The sequence below is a fragment of the Thunnus thynnus genome, chromosome 11 (genome assembly GCF_963924715.1).
Source record: "Thunnus thynnus chromosome 11, fThuThy2.1, whole genome shotgun sequence".
Taxonomy (NCBI): domain Eukaryota; kingdom Metazoa; phylum Chordata; class Actinopteri; order Scombriformes; family Scombridae; genus Thunnus; species Thunnus thynnus.
The window spans coordinates 25,116,428-25,137,092 of record NC_089527.1 but is presented as its reverse complement, the minus strand read 5'-3'; the positions used below and the strand labels follow the sequence as shown (position 1 = coordinate 25,137,092).

Sequence of the window (20,665 nt, the reverse complement as noted above, 5' to 3'; positions counted from 1 at the left end):
TTAAGAACTGGTAGGTGGGGGATGGAGGGTATCACATGGAAAAATGGAGCAACGGTGAGCAAACGTACAGGAGGAGGAGGGAGAGAGAAAGAGAAGGAGTTGAGAGTAATCACTTATCACTGCTGTGATTTATGGCCTGTTTTCACATTAAACATGTTATGTGTACAATGACAACACCCCAGTTTATTGCAAAATACCTGCCTGCTTACAATAAAAAAAAGTGTCCCATTCTTCCCTCTTCAAAGAATCTGGTCTGCTGCAGGGGAGGAAACGCAATTATAGAACAATAATAATATCTTAACGTAAAAAAAAGAGGAGAAATGTGGATGATTGGGGGGGTGGATGGTGGTTAATGGGCAATCAGCTTGGTATTCCTGTTTGTGAGATTTACATTTGGTGCCCAGTCGGTTTCAGAGCTCTCCAACTCATCTTGGCCCGTGCAGCTTCCTGCGTGTTATTACCTATCAAAAGGTTCATAGCTTTTATGAAGTTCTTTACAGAGCGTTGGACAAAGGGAAAAAACTAGTTTAACGGCTTGCTAAGTCAAGGCACGGCCCCACAAGATTCCACTACGTCTCTGAGAATGCCTGGAAATGGGAAACACATGTGCTTTGATGGCATTGATTCTTTTTTATTATTAGTTTGTTTTGAATTAGGCTTGTGATTGCAGGATTCTGGGAGGCTTTCACTATCCATTAAAATGTTGATTTGACTGAATACACCACATTTTGGATAGGTGCCTTTGCACACCTTAAAAGGCTAACCATTGTTAATGACGATCACACTGAAGTAATGTGATACTATTTGGATCCTTGTAAGGGAGTTCTCCTTTTCCCTAGACTTTTTACAGGGAGGTCAGGGGTCACCAGCAGTGTGATCAGTCTCAGACAACTGAAATAAAACTGCAATAGTAACTAAAGTGAACCTGGCTCCTAAAGTGTTTCACAATGTCAGAGCAAGAACGGCACTGCCATGACAATATTTACCAAATGGTGAAATGAAAAAGAGACTGAGGGATAATTTAATTTATTGGTCGTAGTCGTCACACTTTACACGAGAACAAGAGAAGCAGTGATTTTCACTAACAGCTAACACACAGACCTTTCTGGTTGTGTTTTCAGGAGCATTGGATTCAGTGTTTTTAACTTTTTCCACATTCTTTACAAACCACAATTCTTTTATTTGGCCCAGGGGCTTTGAGGTCCTTGAATCCAAAGTACGGATCCCGTGCTTGCCATTCAGTGACCAACCAACCATCAGACACCTGTCATGCATCCAACAATAAGGATGGATTGTATAAATAAGAGAAGCCTATGATTAGAAACTGTGACATGTTCACAGCGCCTTTGTAATCTTTTAAAGAATTTAATTAAGAGACTTTTATTTGACTTGACTAACTTGAAAGTTACTACATTGAATAACAATTGGTTTCGAATGTGGACAAGACCCATTGCGCCACTCACAATAACAAAATTAACAATACTTATTTCCATCCATCCATTTTTTACACCCAGTTTTTCTGCTCATGGTAAATTAAATTCTGTGATTCATTAAAATTGAAACAAATCATCCTCTCTGTGACTTAGAGAATTAGAGCTCCTTCAGACAGATTTTATGAAAGCTCCAGTGTTAAATACTCCCTGGTCAGCCTGGCAAATTGTGGCAATGTTGCGTCTCGTGCCATTCCTTGCACAATAGCAGGTAGCCATTCAAAGTGTCAGCATGGTCACAAGCAATAAGCCAATAGTGATTGGGCCTCCTCGGGTTGGATTTATTTTAATTCACTAATCCTGTAATGGTGGAGCCGTGTCTCCCTGGCTGTGGGGCTCCTTTCTCAGGAATTGACAGCGCCGAGCCACGTCTGTCTCCCTGCCTCACCAGAAAACTCACAGAGCCACTAAGCGGTATTTGACTCCTTAAGCTCCAAGAGTACTAAGGTTAGGGGCTGACAGGGGTGCAGGGATAGAGGAAGGATGCAGGGTTGTTGCTTGGTGTACTGTTGGTGGTGGTGGTGGTGTTAAGGCTCGAGGAGGGAGGGAGTGGTGTGGTAGGGGACTAACAGACGAAACATTCACCCAAAAAGTGCATCGCCTGGACTAATGGGGAAATTATTTATGAACTATTTGCAGTGCACCTGAAAATACCTCCAGTGAAATTATGTTTGGCAACCTGAACTGCTTTGAAGTCAATGGAGTGGCAATAAAAATTAGGCCTTCATTAGAGAGCTGGGCCTTTCAAACTGAATTGGCCCAGTCTCGGCGGGTCAGGGGCATTTAGGCAGCGCTCCGCTTCCTTTAGCTCTGGCAGCCGCAGACACATGGAAGCAATTTGCCTGATTCTCTGCTGTTTTTATGATTTTCCCCTTTAATTTTTTTTCTCACCGCACTGCGCTCCTTTTATGTTGCATTTAGGAAATTAACACTAACCGACAAATTACTTTGTAAATACAAAAGGTAGAGTTTTAAAATGTTGAAACCAGGAGTAGCCCAAGGGCCAGTATTCTCCCAGCAACAAAGAAATCCTTGATAACTGTTTATATATGTCACCCCACAGCCTGGCTTTATTTTATCAAGTGTATATAATTTTTCAATTGAAATAAATGTAAGGCATTCATCTCCCTTGTGTGCAGTACTTGTGCTGCACGTCCACTCAGAAAATGGTAGACTTATGAAATAAAAAAAAATCACTTGAAGCATTTCGGGGTCATTTGCAAACATTATGCTTTGGTCAAGCACAAATCTCATTCACAAAAAAATGAAGGCAAGCAACTGAAGTGAAACTGTGTAATCTTCAGAAAACCAGATGCACCAAAGTCCAGGGGATTGTAATCTTCAGAGATGTAAGCTAATTACTTAATCACTTACATTTGTAAATCTTATTATTGTAAAAGAAATTGCTGTAGTGATTAAATTACTGATATTTATCTTCTAATAGCGCTGATTAGGAGGTGATGCTAATCTGTCATTCTGAAAGGCTGATATTAACGGCATCAATCTAACCAAACAATAAACACTTAATATGAAAGAGATGTTTTGTGCAGTCGGGGACCAGATGGCCTGCTTTAGTCTGGAATGTGCAATATTCCGGCCTGCTTGGCTACGCTGCTAATGATGGGAACCAAAAACTGTTGACTTATTTAATTGAGTTGTTTTGCCCCATTAACCTGTTGTCTGACACTGCAGACACGTGAGTTGGGAATGAGAATGTTTTTACTTTATACTAAAATGGAAACAGTCCTAGATTTGTTGTCTTCTATTCAGTCATACTGTAGTTGTAATGCAGTCAAAGGTCTGGTTATTTGTGGCATATTAACATTAAAACTGTAGAGAAATCATACAAAAAAGAAAACTTTGTGGTTTATCATATTTCATGTGCAGTAAATCTCAATTTAAGTTGTGTTGCAGTGTCCTGAGCAGTTGAACGGTATGAATAGCTTTTCTCAAACACACCAGATTTTTATTCTCACCCTGAGTTTGGCATATTTTGTGCACCTTTTCGAAACGCTTTGAAAAATCCCAAACAGTGGTTGTGTGTGAAGCTATTCTCCAGTGCTTGCTCTAATGCTACAGAAGTAGCAATAAATTATGCATCAGGAATATGTATATGTATTGACTTTAATAAGAGCTATTTCCTACATGCCAGCTTTTGTACCTGCTGAAGAATCACTGGGGTGCTTCCTAACACTAGACAAACACTCTTGTTCTCTCACTCACACACTCCTCTACTGACTTTCAGCTGGGGGAAATGAAACAAAAAGAGCATAATTAAAATAATAATAGAGTCTCCTCTTGTTTGGGGGTTCGGATATTTTTTCACAGTTGCATTTGGCAACGTTGGAGGAATTTGCAGGAACTGTCGAGGAGTGTTAGTGTAAATAAGTAAACTCTGTTTTGTTAGATTGTGATACCCAATCAAGTCAGCACTGACAGGAGTTCTCTCGCTGTCTTTCTCTCTGTTCTCTCCTCTTTTTTTTCTCTTACCTGTATCTCTGACGTGACATTCCATCGAGTGTTAGTGCTGAATACTTGATGACACAGAAAAAACAACAATGCCACTCATTTAACAGTGAAACAACAAGCTCCTCGTCTGCAATGCACACTGAGATGTATTCACAAACAAATGTTACTTTGCTTTACTCCTTATTCCCCCGTCTTCCACTTGCTTGTCCCTCTGCCCTGACCCCGAATGAGGTTTACTGTGCTGTGCATGTCATTTTTCCACCTCTCCTTCCTGTTTTCAGCTAGTTGGCCTCTAGTGCTTTGTGTCTATGAATGCTAACATATCTTACTTTGCCGTGGGCGAGAAAGAAAGAGAGCATACCTGGTGTTTGGCCATTCTGCTTCCGTAGTCTCTCTGGAAACCTCAGACAATAACATTCGTAGAATCTCACAAACACAAACACACTCACACACACACACACTGACAGTCTGAGGTCTCGCTGGCACCGGTTGTCAAAACCGAATAACTGCTTGTCCTTTCCATGTGTACACTGGCCATGTGGTGCCCTTCTCAGTGAGAAGGAGGCTAAAATCGCTGTTGACACAAGAAGACAGCAAACTCACTGCTCTGACGTGGACTCTCAGTCCCTCATGCCATTATAACACAATATACTGCACAATCAACATTCCACATAGTAGTGCTAGTAGAAAGGAGGGGGGGGGGGGGGGTCAATCAGTGGCCTGAACTGTGAAAACCACAAAGAAGATGTCATCAAACAAAAATGCTTAGGTACACACGCTGAAAGATGGATGCTAAACAGAGGGGGCAGGGCACTATTAAGATGACATCAGGGACAACCTCTCAACAGCTGCATGGGAGTGCCGTCTGTTATGGAGGACGGAAAATGGAGGGCAATACAAGGGAACACTGATAGACTAGCAACAACAAGGGGAGGGGAATCATCACCAATCTAAGCATGTGCTGATTGAGCCTGGCTCTTTTTAACCAGCAGGCCTTTGGAGACCTGGTAGTTGGCAGCGGGGTCACAAGAGTACCAGAAGAGACACGGCGCTTCAAAAAGCTCTCCGTACTTTATCGAGCAACTGCGTGTTAAGTGGAATGCGTCGCACAGAGACTCACTTAGTCGTGGTGGGACCTGTTCTGATTGAGGTAACAGCTGGGATATGACATCAGCCAGAGTGTTGGCCATGTTTTCACTCACTGGAGCAATTCTGCTCTTAAAAGGTTCCATCAGTACCACTCCGGCGAGTTGCAGAGAGTTGCTTTTCATCTGTGCAATCCGCCAGCTGGTCAGAGTGCCCCTTGGTAAAAAGGACAGAGACGCCAGAGTGCTGCACTCATAAGTGGCTCATTGTCCTTATATGCACACAAGAGCACAAGTGAGATGTGAGCATTGAATAACATAAAAGACACATAGATATTAATATAAGACAACTTTAACCATTAGGAGATAAATTTTTCCATTTATGTCTGCTCTTTAGACTGTAACTGAAACCAAATGGTACCTATCTCTCTTGTCTATGACAAAAATGGCTTTCATGTGTGGGAGATGTTTTGGCAACATTTCCCAAACTTTGGTTTGACCTCTGCATAGGTACTTGTGAATGAATTTTCATGAGTGGTGCTGAACTGCGCTGCGCTTTGGATTCAGCCTCCAGTCACAGTTTCCAACAGGGGCCTCTTAAAAATACTAAACTCAACCTCCTCAGAGTACACATTGTGATTTAGCGCTTGAATATTTCTAACATAAAAATCCCTTTTCGCCTGTCTTCTGTCCAAGTATCTTTCCACTGTGACACCAAGGGACCAATTGAGACAGAAATCTATTTGTACTGCTCTGTGGTGCGTATATATCTATGCTGAACAGAAAGCACATATCGCCTGGAGTGAGTAAATCACCAGGGTGGAAGAAAAGAATGGTGAAAAAAAAAATAACAGGCAAAAACGCAGCTACAAAGCAGCTTATCACATTTAGCATGTGCTTATTAGGCCTCGTGCCTCTGCGTTGGCTGCTGAGAGATTGAGTTGAGCTATTTGAACTGGTTCAGACTGATGGTGAGTCTTGGGTATTCTGATGAAATGTGGTGACATAGTCAAACTCACACAGAGGCTTGGTATTGCGGTTACTCTCTTGGTAAAAGGGAAAAAACTATAGCCTACACCTTAGATTAGAGAGATGCACATTTTGATACATATTTGTAGAAGCACATTGAGTATTTGACTATTACAAGCTTACAGGAGCTGTTTAGCAGACTGGATTAAGACTGTCTGTTTAATATCAGTTTTGCTGTGAAGCAGGAAAAGCACCCTGATTCTGCCCAGTTGAAAACAGGCAAAACATTGGAGCATGATATTATTGTTCTTACTTATCAATTTACTAAATGATGTGTCTCTATTCTAGCATTTTTTAAAAAAAATTACTCTCATATTCACCTAAAAGTATTCTACAATCTTTTAAACGTGACCATGGAAAACACCAGCCGGAGTCACACATTGGTAATTCTCACATCTATAAAATGAGCATTGCATTTTGGAATTGTTAGCTGAAGGTAATGTACATGCCATGAACACTTATGTACTTTTTTCATTTCATTGTAGAATTTTTGAGGGCACTATATAGTGGATGAATTTACACACAAAAAATTCGGAGAAATTCAGAAATAAAATGGTGGAGGGTAAATATGGTGCACTATATAGTAAATAAGGAGTGATTTTGGACCAGGGTTGGGACTCGGGGTTCAGGGCAAAATGCCCCTAAAAAATGTAAAATTGCCCTTGGAATTGGGATGACAGGGCTTTTACATGCCCTCATAAAACAAACACCTAAACAAAGACTCGTACGTAACTAATATGTTTTGTGCATTCAGCTAGGCTTCCGTACCTGCATAATCCCCGCCCCCTTCTCCTGTTCAAGTGTTGCAAGGTTGTGAGGCAGCTGTAACAGCTACTAATAGTAAGGTTGCCAACATAGAGTGTTTTTTAATTTGCAGCCACAATCAGTTCGAAATGACAGATGATGCTCTGCCCTGTGTCTAAAAAAGCTACCAAAGCTGTCATAGCACATGTTATTTTAAACCATAGAGTGCCATACATAACATTCCACACAATCAGGCGAAGTTGTTACCTAATGTTGTGTTTATTGTTTATACTTTTGAAAATAAAATATGCATTAACTGGGTAAAAATACTCACACAGTTATAATCTGTAACTGGGATTATAACAGTGTGAGTATTTTTAACAATTAAATGTTGCATTATAAATTCGGCTGCTCCCTTTGCTTTTTTTGCTTTGCTTTTTTAAATAGGAGTCATTTCCCATCATTTGAAAAAATTGCCCTGGAAATTATCCAAATTGCCCCAAACATATTGCAGGGCAAATAAAGTCCCTGTAAAAGAAAGTTAATTTCCTACCCTGTTTCAGACACAGCCATAGTTCTGTTCAGGAGTTTAACCACTGTTCTAAACAACATGAACTCACGGATGGCATATAAATAGCATGCCACTTTTAAGGACATTTTACGTATGATGTCTATGCATTTTAAGCTTTTCACATGTGATTTAATGCTGTTGGTTAGGTTAAGGCACAAAAACACCTGGTTAGGTTTGGGGTAGAATGATCATGGTTTGGGTTAAAATAATTAGTAAAATGCTGTAAAAATGTCCCAACGTGACGGTAAAAATTAACAGTTTAACGGCAGTAAAAGGCCTGACGTGACGGTTAAAATGTTGGGTAAAAATATACCAATGTGACAGAAAAAATGTCCAATTTAACGGTATCCAATATCCCAATGTGACGGTAAAATTGTCCCAATGTGATGGTAAAAATGTCTGGTTCCCTTTCAGTCGATTTACTCAGTACAACACATATAGTATGGGATATCACTGCCCCTGCGTGACCTGACTGAAGACACCTCTACTCATGCCTTTTAAGCAGATGATCTCTGGTGACGTACGTGAGGCCCCGCCTGCAGATATATACATCCTTCACCACAGTCAACCTTCTGTTCTTATGCTGTTCACCTTACTAAGGACACCTCTGCTGAGTCAGGCTAGCTAGCTACAGCTAGTTAGCTCAGTTCTTTGGTAAGCTACTGCCAGCTGGAAGTTAGCTTAACAGCCCCTGTTGGTGATAGCCACTGGCTACCCACGAGGCGCTAATTTCATGTGCGTTTCATCCACGGGCTTTGTATCTCGGTATGAGCACCAACCCTAAACAGGTGAAGAAGAAGTTTTCAACAAACCACTGACTACCCACATCACAGTGCCTGGCTATGGACAGTATTTGGATCTGGATGAAGTCGAAAAGGCTGGTTTGGTCAATCCTGGAGCTATCCCTGTTAGTTTATCTGGCCCAATCCCACAACCATTGCGTGGGTGGCACTACAGCCCTCCCATCCAAGCACTGCAGGTTCTTCACATCTTAGCTGGAGAAGATATACTGGGCACAGGCAGGCATCGCCCATGCTCTGAGCTCCATCACCATGCTTCAGACATATCAAGCCATGTGTCTGGTGGAGCTTGGGAAACCGATGCCCCCTGACAGTCCGCTGGCACCACTTCTCAATGAGGTCAGAGTTGCCACGGATTACATTCTACACGTGACAGTGGTGGTGCAGAGACACCTGTGGCTGACTCTCTCTGATGTTCCGGATAGGGACAGGGCTGTTTATTTGAACGAGCCATTGTGTGCTGAGGGTTTATTTGGGCAGTCAGTCGACACTATTTAGGTGAAGTTTGAGCTGAGGAAGAAGCAGACAGAGGCTCTGTGCAGCACAATCTCCATACATGATGTGAAACCCAAGCAGCAACCTGGTCAAACTCTGCACTCCTCAGCTTGAAGCAAGGCTCCGCCACCAGGCTTGCAGAGGGGCTCAGCTCCTTGGAGGAAGAAACCACACTCCTCCTAGCTCTGGGACTGAGCGGAGAGGGACTCCAGCAGCAGGGAGACACTGCTGCCCCTCATCTGTTGCCACCCAAGAGGCCACCTACATGCTTACTTCCACTTCTGTTCAGGGGTCCAGTCCCAAAAGGCATTGCACTCCCCTAACACAGTCTCTCAAGCACAAACCTCCCCCATAAACACAAATGCACTTTTGTTGCCTCAGGTTGTAGCCCAGGTGCGTTAAATGTTTCTCAGGTGACCACAGCAAGTGTTCCCAATGTTTGTCACTTTCTCAGTGCCCCAATAAAGTTCTTTCAGTTCATTGTATGAATATCATGAATGTTCAACTGTTGAATCCAATAAAAGGTGCATTTTGTACTCAAAACACTGCAAATCAAATAAATCGGGGCAGACTGGTGATGTCATTTCCCACACCAGAGGGTGACAGCCCCTCCCATACAGTGCTGCAGGTCAGCTGGCTAACAGTTCACCTCCCTCAATGGCGTGCATGCGCAACTTCTCAGTGGGTAGACAGAACCGTTGCCATGGGTTACCAGTTACAGTTCCGGGTCAGACCACCCCATTTCCTCTCTGTAATAAATACATTTGTAGGGGATGAGGCAGCAGCGGTAATGAGGGAGGAAATAAACACTCTGTTGGACAGAACGCAATAAGCATGGTTTCCGCTTCGGGGATGAACAAAGGTTGGTACAGCTGTTACTTTGTTGTTCCGAAGAAAGGGGGAGGGCTTTGTCCTATTCTAGACCTGCGAGTGTTAAGCAAATACCTACGAACTTACAGGTTCAAAATGCTAACAGCCACTGAACGCTATGAGCCCGGGGGATTGGTTTGCGACAATCAATCACACAGATGCTTAGGTTTGCATTTTACATATTCATAACATTTTGTTAAAGATCTTGAACAGTGCTCTCCTGTGGCTTTTTCAACTTTTTTCTAACTACCTTATAAAAGAAAACAAAGACACATTATATTGACGTCAACTGAAACTTACTCAAACGTAAGTATAGGTCATTTTTGGCGACTGAATTTACGACCTAAATGGGGTGAAATGATACATGAAAAGCAAAAAATGGATAGTCATAACACGCGAAATGACTTAAGAAATTGTTATTCATACACTATTTCCTGACAGCAGGTTGTTCTAAATTCGCAGCTAATTTGTGTGGTGCAGCTCGTTTTAATTTGTGACGCGTAAATCTACACTTCGTAAACACTTGCATCTAACTTACAAGTCTAAACCCACAAACAGCTGATGCAACCAACTCCAGGGCCCCGACATGGGTTCACTCTCAAGATTCTTTGTATGAAAAGAATTTTTTTATCTATAATTTTAAAATTTGATTCAGTTATTTGTAAATGCTTGAGAATAGATGTATTAAAAGGGAAAGTGGGCTCACTGAGACTGGATATCTGAGACTGTCCTTCCAAGAAAAATAACAGGATCGGTTGTTTATGCAAGTGTCCCAGAACAACATGTGTTTATGTACTAGTAGTAATTATGACTGGAGCAAAGGAGGAAATCAGATGATGTTATTTAGAGCGACAAAGTCCATGTGGTGAATGGATGGGTCAACAAAACATTGGACTTCATCATGGGAGGTCACTGTTTCCAACCGCAAGACAATATTGTCTTTTTAAAATCATGACAACGATTGTATCCTTACCTACCCACATGGTTGTTATTGTAACCATGATGACGAAGATCCCCTGACCTTAAAGAAGTACTAATTTTAACCCAAACCACAATCCTTAACAAAGTACTTATTTTAACTCAAACCATGATCTTTCCCCAAACCTAACCAAGTTGTTTTGTGTCTAAGCCTAATTAAACCTTTACCATTGCATTATCATCATCATAAAGGGCATGGACAATTTATGTTGTCCCGATAACTGCAGACAGTGGCTTCAGATCATAAAATGCTTACATGTTTATGGATCAACAAAACCGCTACAATGTTTTAACTTACAGTACCTACTGTACATGTGGGTTGATGCTGTAGGTACTGTACAGTAGTTCAGCCCCATCAGCTTTAAAAAGCTGTGGCAGGTTCTCACAACACGCTACCCGTCCTCTAAGCCTAAAGGGAATCAACAGCATTGTGACTGTCTAGGCATACTTAAGCTTCCCTTTGTTTCTTTGCCAAAACAGGGCTCATAGAGTAGTCGCATGTTACCCCAGCCCATTCTCACATCATTGCCCTGTCATACAGAGTAAAAGGCTTCAGTCAGAGCCGCAGTGTTTAAGGACTAATTAAGGTATGAGAAAGAGTATGAGAGTGACGTAGAGAGCTCACCTGACATGGAGTACTTTAAGTCATATAGTAATTTGACCATGAAAAGAGAAAGGGAAATTATTGCTGTTTTGTCTCTGATGAAAGTCACTTACTGCTGGAGAATCAACCTTTAAGTCAATTTTAGCTGGAGGTCAGACATCAGTGGCTGTTCCTTAGTAAAGAGAAACTGATTTATGTTAATCAGACCATTGGTCAGATTACAGTCATAAGTAATGATCTCATTTTTGATTGCAATTTACAGAAAAGGGATTTAATCTTACCCCTACACACACACAAACACAGATGCACACACTCCTTTCCTTCGTGCTTTTTCAAATCTTGAAGCTACATCTCAGACAGACCTAATCTGGGGCTGAAAAATTCCTAGAATGCCCTGCTTCCTCACCACTTTGATCTAGGGAAAGTTTTGCAAATTCTGTGTGTTGAGAGCAGCCCCCTCCTCCCACCCTGCCACCCTCACACCAACAGCCTCCATCAGCCCCCTGGTTCATTAGCCGACCTTTAGCCACTGAACAACAATTAGGCCTGTCGTTCGCTCGCTAGCTTGACTCTGCCAGGCTGACTGTGCAGCGAGGAATAGTCCCTGACTAATGATTGGCTAAAGAGACCTGACAGCATGTTACAGCCACAGTTGTAATTGAATACAAGCTCTAACAAGCCTTTGAACAGGAGGAAGAAATATTTCATAAGCTTGATGCAATTTGGTGGGTACGTGTAATGAAAATAATGAATGTGATTCCCTCACATTTTTAACTTATAATTGATGGGAGTTTTTTTGTTTTTTGAAATAATAAAACAGATCGAGGCAGACACAGCGAGTGAATAATTTGAGTATTTTGATCCCTCCTCTCTTTCGATGTGGCAAAAATATTTCCTTGGCATTTTTCAGATGTTTACATACCAATTTGTTCTGTTTTCAGTTTTTATAACAAGACTCATGTTTATGGAAGCAAATAAGGGTCATTAATATTTTGAGCTTGTGAAATGATAATTTCACAGCCTGCAGTTGTACCTTTTGTGTGCATGTGAAAAAAAATTGCATGCACGTATCTGAATGTGTGAACTTGTATATTTATATATTTGTAAATGTGTAAGAAAGTTTTGCCGCTGTAGAAATAGTAGAAATAGTGCATGTGTGAAAAAGTTTTGTGCACACATATAATTTGCACGTGTAAAAATTTTTTGAAGCTGTAGAAATATTTTGTGTATGTGTAATTAAAATTTGTGTATAAATAGTTTCAACAGTGAGGTTTCACAAAGTCTGAGAAGCGGGCACACAAATTTCCTACCTGTGTATGCAACACTGTAAAATTTTACAGTTGAATCCGACTGGTCAAACGTAGAGTCAATCTGTCCAATCAGAGGGCACATGGTTCTGTTGCGTTCATCCCCCCTGCAGGTCCTGGAAGATCTAGTCGATTTTTTAAGATGGACGACAGTGTGGGTCTCCTGCAACCCAGGTAGATTAAATATTACTTGAGGATGCTATAGATAATAATGGTAAACATTTAATATGTTGTGTATTTAGCTTGCAGTTAGTTTGCTGTTAGTGTAAGGCAACTCAACTGTCCAAATGCATATTTACATGTTCAGGAAGGCAGCTTTATGTATCCAGAATAGAACAGTAATGTAGCTTTAGGATGTTAGCAAATGTCTGCTAGCATTACCAAAGTAGCAGCATCAACGCTGACAAGGAACTTTTCAAGCTGAAGGCAAACCAATTGCTCGGCCATATTACATACTGTTGCTCTGCTTTGTCATGTTTGACTTAATAATGTACACATTACTAGGCTAACCATTAAATGTACTGCACTGTCATTGATGATGTTGAAGCTTTATTTCAAAGATCTGTCTAAGAACAGTAATATCCAGTCTTCCCTTGTGCCAATAAGCAAATATTTCACTTTGTGTGTAGTTGCTAGATACATCTGTGAGAAACAGCACTGTATTTGCTAGTAGACATGAGTTGTCATTCTCCTATTTCAGATACTGAAGGAGGCCAAAGACTACAGCTCCATCCCAAAAGTTCAGAGGGCCATGGTACTGTAATGAAATGAGTGTTATCAGGGTCTAGGATGCCACAACTTTGATCCAGAAGGCCAGGTGAGCCATTCCATCCATTCAGGAGCCATTGTAGACACACAGATCAGCAGGAGGCATGGCATTGCATGAAAATGTATCAGTGACTCCACTGCTGTGCAAGAGGTAGTTGTTACATCATACATACAAAATATGAATATTGTTCATCCAGTTAATCTATTTGGCATGAGAGTCATTTCTGGTCAAACTGTCAGTGCTGCTTTCTGAAAACAGAAAAGTAAAGTGTATTGTTTCAAAACAATACAGGCTGCATCTGTTTGTTATTAATGTTTCCAAACAGCATCTTTTCTTTTTTTCTCTTGGCATTTAAGGATTCTTTGAGATTTTTAATTGTATTTTTTCCAGAGGCCACAGAGACAAAGGCTTGCCCCTGCACCAGATGAAGACCACCTGTGAAGTATCGAGTCACCCAACCACATCAAACTACATATTTGCCGTATTAAATTGCCCTCTGTATAGCTGTTCATTTATATTTGTGACTTGTAATCCAATGTTCTATATATAGTTATTCTTGAGACAAATAAATTCTTACAACTCAAAAAAGTCATAATTCATTTTGTATAGCTTCTTAAAGACTGCATGACATGATTAACTATTTATTGATTTGTCCATGCTATTACTCAAAATTAAGGTGAGGGTCTAGTAAAAATAGTAGGGCTGTAGTCTGCTGTTTGACTGGTCAATTAGTTGGTCGATATGCTCTCGTCCGACTAAATTCTCATTGGTCGAATAATCTCCATGTTATTTTCATAAGGAGAAAAGTGCTACATCAATAGCTTTCCAGGATTAATCCATTATTTCCTGCGGCGGGAGGGACAGACTAACAAATTACCTGTGAACACCCCCGTTGTTTTCACAACTTTGAACTCACCCAACCTAATGGAGACTGTTGGGTCGAACTGTACTCAATGTTTACTGAACGTACTGAATGTTTACTGAATCTTTTTAATATTTGATATCCGAAATCCGAAATAATATATAATATTATCCGAAATAATATTTGAACTCGATAGCGTTTGGGAGTCTCTGTGCAGCACTGTTCCGGTACGGGAGTCAACCTCTGTCGTTGCCTGGGAAACTATTGGAAGCGTGGCTCCGTTAAGGAGTATGTTTGCGTAGCGAGTGGGAAAGAGCGAGGGGCAGAGAAGTGACGGTGGATGTGAGCGTGGCAGAGGAAAAGGTCAGTAGTAAGTTGTCAGTCTGGCAGTAGATGTACAGACTACAGTGTGTCAGTTAATAAATGCTAAAAAGTCATGTCTGTTGTTTCCCCAAATGCTGGAAAAGTAAAGGGGGTTAGCTCCATAGTTTGCAACAATGGGCTAGCATAACCTAAAGACACAAAACAGAGAAATGTGTGGCTGCCGACTTTACTGTGCACTCTGTCCCGTTCACTGTAGTCACTTTATTGTCAAATAAATAATAGCACAAGAAATATTATATAGAAAATAAAACGTACATAAGTAACCTAAGTAACCTTACAGTATAAAGAACCTCAAACTATTTACAAGCTACTAAGCTACATCCTCGTACCGATGAAGCTGTACTTTCTGTGACACTGTCACTGGATTTTAGATTCTCCAAAAACAGCAATTTTTGATGACAGGTGTGTGACCTGGACCAAGAGTTCCACACTGCCATGCAAATACTGTCTGTTATCTGCCACTGTGTCTGGCAAGTCAGCTATTACCTGGGTGTCATTCCTGAATGTGATCCACTGTGCAACACTTCCTCCTGCAATATGTGAGCCTCCATATGCAGCAGCATTGGAATTGTCTCTAATCATTGGTTGTAGCATTTCCTTTCCTCAGCGGTCAGTATTTCCCTGCATTTCTGACCAACACACTGAGCAGGATCCTCAGCGCCAGGATCATCGACAATCTGCACCGTTTTCCACAGCCCCTGCTGTGCTCCTGTCCACTGTTCACACTTCCACTGTGAACTTCTGTCGGATCACAGAAGTACCCACAGGAATGATCTCAACATCACCTCTACCTGTACCAAGACACAGAATAAGATTAAAATGCAAACCAATTGCAACACAGAAAATATAAACAACTTCCTGCTAATTTACTGGCTCACTTTTGCCATCAACCTTACCTAAGCTAACAGCTAATACTAACTTTAGCTTAGTAAGCAAGTCAATATGAACGTGATACTATCTTCACATTTACAATGAAACTTCTCTAATCCCACAGCAGCTAGACTGTCCTACATCCATAAAATTGTAAATACAAAGAAGTGGGCTAGCGTTCATGTCTAACTATGTGTAATTACAGTACATGTCTTCAATCTTGGTTTGCCTTCAGCTTGAAAAGTTGCCTTGCCAGCTGTTGATGCTGCTACTTTGGTAATGCTAGCAGACATTTGCGGACATCCTAAAGCTACATTACTGTTCTATTCTGGGTACATAAAGCAGCCTTCCTAAACTTGAAACTGTGCATTTGGACAACTGCGTTGCCTTACAGTAACAGCAAACTAACTGCGAGCTAAATACACAACACACTGTGAAATTATTTGTGAACATCATTTCACAAGCTCAAAATATTACTGACCCATATTTGCTTCCATACAGTACAGGTTTTGCTGCTCCAAACAGCTGCTGATGGGGTGCTTGACAAGCAGCTTGTTATTTCATGGACAGTTCACATCCAAGGCTCAATCCTGCCAATGACATTAATTGTTGTTATACATGTTCATTGGGCAAAACTCTCCTTTCTGATGCCATTGAGATCCTGGACCGCTTACAGCTTCTCCTGCCCAACCAAGCTTGCATAGCTCATGTGTTTTTCAAGCATACATTCCCAAGTATTCCTGCTGTTTCTACAACATTCACTAATCAGAACACATGAAAAACAAATATTTAGATTATCTAGCTTTGCCCTTATCATAATTTTGCAAAGCATTTGTGAATAATTTGGCTATGTCATTTGCAGGGCACAGCAAATAGGCTCCGTGCAAAATTTGTAAAAGTTGGAATAGAGTGAGGGGAAAGTTTTCTGCACTCGCTGTGGCCAAAATTGGGACAAGAAGAAGGAATTGGACATCAAAGGCTAACACAGCATCAGAGTCCAATAATCAGGACATCCACATTAGACAAATGTCACAGAGCGAGCAAATGAAAGGCTCAAATGATGAATTGGACCAAATTACACAGAAAAAACAATCAAATATTAAAAGAGGGCACACCACTTTTCCCCTCTGACATCAAGGGTACACAGCAAGTAATCACATGACTGAAATGTTCATCATTGCCTCCATTTAGTGTAAGAGTAATAAAAGACATGTCAGAGCTAGGAGAAGAATCCCAGCCTGGCCTCTCATTACCCACAGGGGACAGAGAGACTTTGGGGCCTAATAAGGACATGATTTAGGCAAATCAGATCGTTATGATAATGGGGCTGCTGATAATAAGGCCCTTTTGCTCTTGTTTGTTTTCTTATTTTGTGGCATATTTACCCTACATCGCCACTGAGAAAAAAAGGGTGCATCTGATTGGTTCTTTTCTTTGATTTTAATTCTCCAAGCTGAGCACCCTTGGTGTGTGCTTTGAATTCACCGGGGATGAATCAAGATAGGGTCTGAATTTTTAAACAAGGTCCTCTTTGCAGCCTATTTTATAGGATTATCACTGTCTTTGTGTGGGGGTAGTCTATGGAAGTAATTACCTGTGAGAATTCAAGTGTTCCAAAGTAGGTTAATGGCTAAAAGTTGGAGGCGCTCTCTGAAAGTGCAGTTGCTTTGACACAGCAGGTGATGCATTTGGTGGGTGTGTCTCTGTGTGTTTAATCTATGAAGGGCTTCATAAACAAAGAACAAAGACTATGGCGCTGCAGTGCTGGTACTACACAAGCTATCAACTACAAATCCCTCTTTGGATCTCTTTGTCCAGATTAAAATGTTTGGTAATGGGATTATAGTGGATGCATTTAAACACAAGTTCAGTCAGCCGACTCATGTGGAACGGATTTATTATGCAAGTCAAAAGTATGCAGAGTTGATATTTGGAGTCCAGGCTTTGACCTCGTCAATCCGTGCAAGCATACACCAAGTTCAGCGCAGCAGACTCTGGAGAGCCCACAGGTGGATGCTGGGACAAGGTTAAGGCTTATTAAAGGCTATATGAACAGCAGTATCAGCAGAAGTATTGTTGCAGGAGAGTTTGCAAATGAGCAGTACAGCAGCAGCACAGCAGAGAAATAGAGTGTGCAGAATATTGACAGCTTAAATAGGCATATTTATTGCAAAGGGTGTGCTGGATGTGTGTTGTAACTAACAGAATATGTCATCTGAGTGTGGCAGCAACCAAAGTGCCGGACAATCAGATGATTCTGTAAAGCCCAGGACTACATTCATTGACAATGAATAGAGTAGAATAGAATTCCTTTATTGTCATTGCATAGAGTACAACAAAATTGAGTAGCAATCCTCACGGTGCATTCACACATAACAAACAGCAATTAAAAATAGAAGAGTTCAAACTAAACTAATTTAAGACGCTAAATATGCAAATTATATAAATAAATATATATATATATATATATATATATATATATATATATATATATATATATATATATTTGCTGTAACCTATAAAACAATGAGATATAAAAGAATACAATAAAAAAAATATCGGTTGAGATATTGCACTTGCTGAAGTACTTGCTTGTAGTACTGATAGTCACACAGGTCCCAGACAGTCAGTGTCAGTTGTTGTTCAGTTGTTGTATGCCTCTGGGGTAGAAGCTGTTTTTAAGTCTGTTTGTTCATGATTTGATGGACCTGAAGCGTCTACCAGAGGGCTGCTGGTCAAACAGATGATGTCCAGGGTGTTATGGGACTTTCAGTATGTTGGCTGCTCTACTGAGGAAGGGAAAGCTGAAGTTCTCTGAAGAGGGCAGTGAGCAGCCGATGATCTTCTGGGCAGTATAATGACCCTCTGAAGGGTTCCCCTCAGCACACTCTTGATGGAGCAGCGGTAGAAGGACACCAGCAGCTTCTCCTGCAGGTTGGGTTTCCTGAGGGAAGTGGAGTCGCTGCTGCACCTTCTTGAGTGCTGCTGTGGTGTTGGTAGTTCAGGAGAGATCTTCAGCAATGTGCATAACTTGAACTTGAACTTGAAAACAGGGACCCTTTCCACACAGTCCCTGTTGATGTATAGTGGATCAGGGTCTGCACTGTCCTTCCAGAAGTCTATTATGAGTTCTTTTATTTTTGAGGAGTTCAGGACAAGATTGTTCTCTGAAGAGGACTTAACATGGTTAGGTAGGGTTCATGGTTATTAAATATTAATTGCAGGTCAAACTAAAGTCTCCTACATGAAAGTTGGATGCGCCCATCCACCACCCTTAACACCATACCCTTACTTTCCACCTCAATACTTAATGTACTGGTCAAATCAACCATCTGCCTTGACTGGTTGGGTTAAAGCACCCAGAGCCCAGTTCTGCTTGAGGTTTCTTCCTATTAAAGGAGAGTTTTTCCTTGCCACTGTCACCAAGTGCTTGCTCATGGGGGAATGTTGGGTCTCTGTAAATTAAAGAGTACAGTCTAGACCTGCTCTATGTGAAGAGTGCCCTGAGACAACTTCTGTTGTGATTTAGTGCTATATAAATAAAATTGACTTGACTTGACTTGTATAGGACGCACTACTTCCTGGATTGGCATGGAACTTTGGCATTGTACATAAATTGTGAGGTTGAGAATCATCCAATATGAACCTAATTCCTATAGTATACTGGGCTGGTAGTGGTGCACTCCAATGAACTAGCTTGCAAGCTAGGCCGGAAGTATTGTATATCTTTATCTATTGTATATCTTTGTTATTAGCAACAAAAGACCCCATGAAAAGACCAAAACCAACATAGTCAGTTTCTGTCTGTCTGCCTGTCTGCAGCTCTCAGCCCCAAGCCCATTTGTTCCTGCTGAAGATGTAAATATAAGAATGTCAGGAATATGTACTTTCAGTTTTTAGAATGTCACTTAAACAGGAGTATTTAGAGTATCTGTTGGGGACTATATTTGTCACAATACCGACTGAGCAGAGCCAAGACATCAACTCATGCCTGTTAGCATTAGCAGCAAATACTTACCTCGCTGAAGTGCAACAGCTCATTTGTGACACATAACATTTACTCTAGCACCACCCTCAGGACAACATTTTTAGCTTTGCTCTATATATTAGGCTGACTGCCATGAACATTTTTGGGCACGTTCATGCTCTCAAGGGGATAAACCCGCTTGCGTTTGTTCCATCCAACACTGCGACACTAGTAGGGCTTTAGACTTACATTTTGCACAGCATTACCTCAGACATGGAGAGAAGGAGACAAAGACAAAATAACAGCGAGACACTGCAGCTACTTTTCCATAAAGGCAAAAGGGAGAGAGGACAGAATTAATTTGACAGCATTCCCGTCCTTTAGTGCTGTGCTTTCTTCTCCTCTCCTACCCCATCCCAAGTCACTCTTCTCTCTAATTGCACGGTGGACATCTCTGAGCACATTGGGGAATTTCACCCGCGATCTGGCACAGATTAACAGTCCCACCATGCTTTGTTGCTGCTTTATTTGCATGATAATTAGTTGGTGGCAGTGTGTGTATTCTAATTTATTTATTATTTCACAAATATAGGTACACAGGGAGAGGGAAAGAGTGAGCTACAGAAAGAGAGGGAGAGGGAAATAGAACAATGTGCATTAATTAAAGTGATTAAAGGATTGACTGAACTTTGCCTTGATGTGTTTATTCAATTAATAAGCAAAGTGGCAGATGACTGTTTGACTTTTATAACGATTAATTGTGCCGTTTTCGCTAATTTAGGCTCATTCATCTTACACTCATCCTCTTAAGCCATCACATCAATCTTAGCCTGTTGCCCAGATAATCTACTGTCTTCAGTTTCAAAACAAACTGACTAAAATGTGTCAATTACGAGTTAACCCACTTGTTATTCTTATACACAGATTCTATACCAATTAATTAGTTTTTATGATTATACTGAGCCTTCAGAGTTTTCATATAGCAGTTCAATTTTTACTGAGTTATCACAGATTTTGACACTAATGACTACATTTTAGAATCCGTCTTCATTTTAATTTTTTCAATTTGGTATTTGCTTTTTTAACATTATTAATATTACTGGACTGGAAAGGACAATGGTTCCAACTGATCATCAGAGAACAGCACATGACTGTAAATCGCCACCACTAAGCCATCTAAAAATCAGATGTATGATTACACATTATTAGGGTAAGCCCATCAGCATGTCTCAAAATTAAAAGTGAAAATTCTGAGAACTACAAGTTGTATGATGAAAAGTGAGATGCCAGTAGAAATAAATGCAACCACACATCCATATTATAAAGGCAGTGGGAGTCATCAATCCATTGGTGCCGATCAGTTTGATGGGC

General features: G+C 40.9%; 1 long non-coding RNA gene across 1 annotated transcript; it reads left to right on the top strand.

Annotated features, from left to right (window-relative positions):
• Nucleotides 1–7,725: 7,725 nt before the first annotated feature.
• Nucleotides 7,726–13,785, top strand: LOC137192135 (uncharacterized). The gene is made up of 4 exons (XR_010930522.1): nt 7,726–9,545; nt 12,476–12,616; nt 13,143–13,259; nt 13,602–13,785. It is a non-coding gene; the product is annotated as an uncharacterized lncRNA (long non-coding RNA).
• Nucleotides 13,786–20,665: the final 6,880 nt, after the last annotated feature.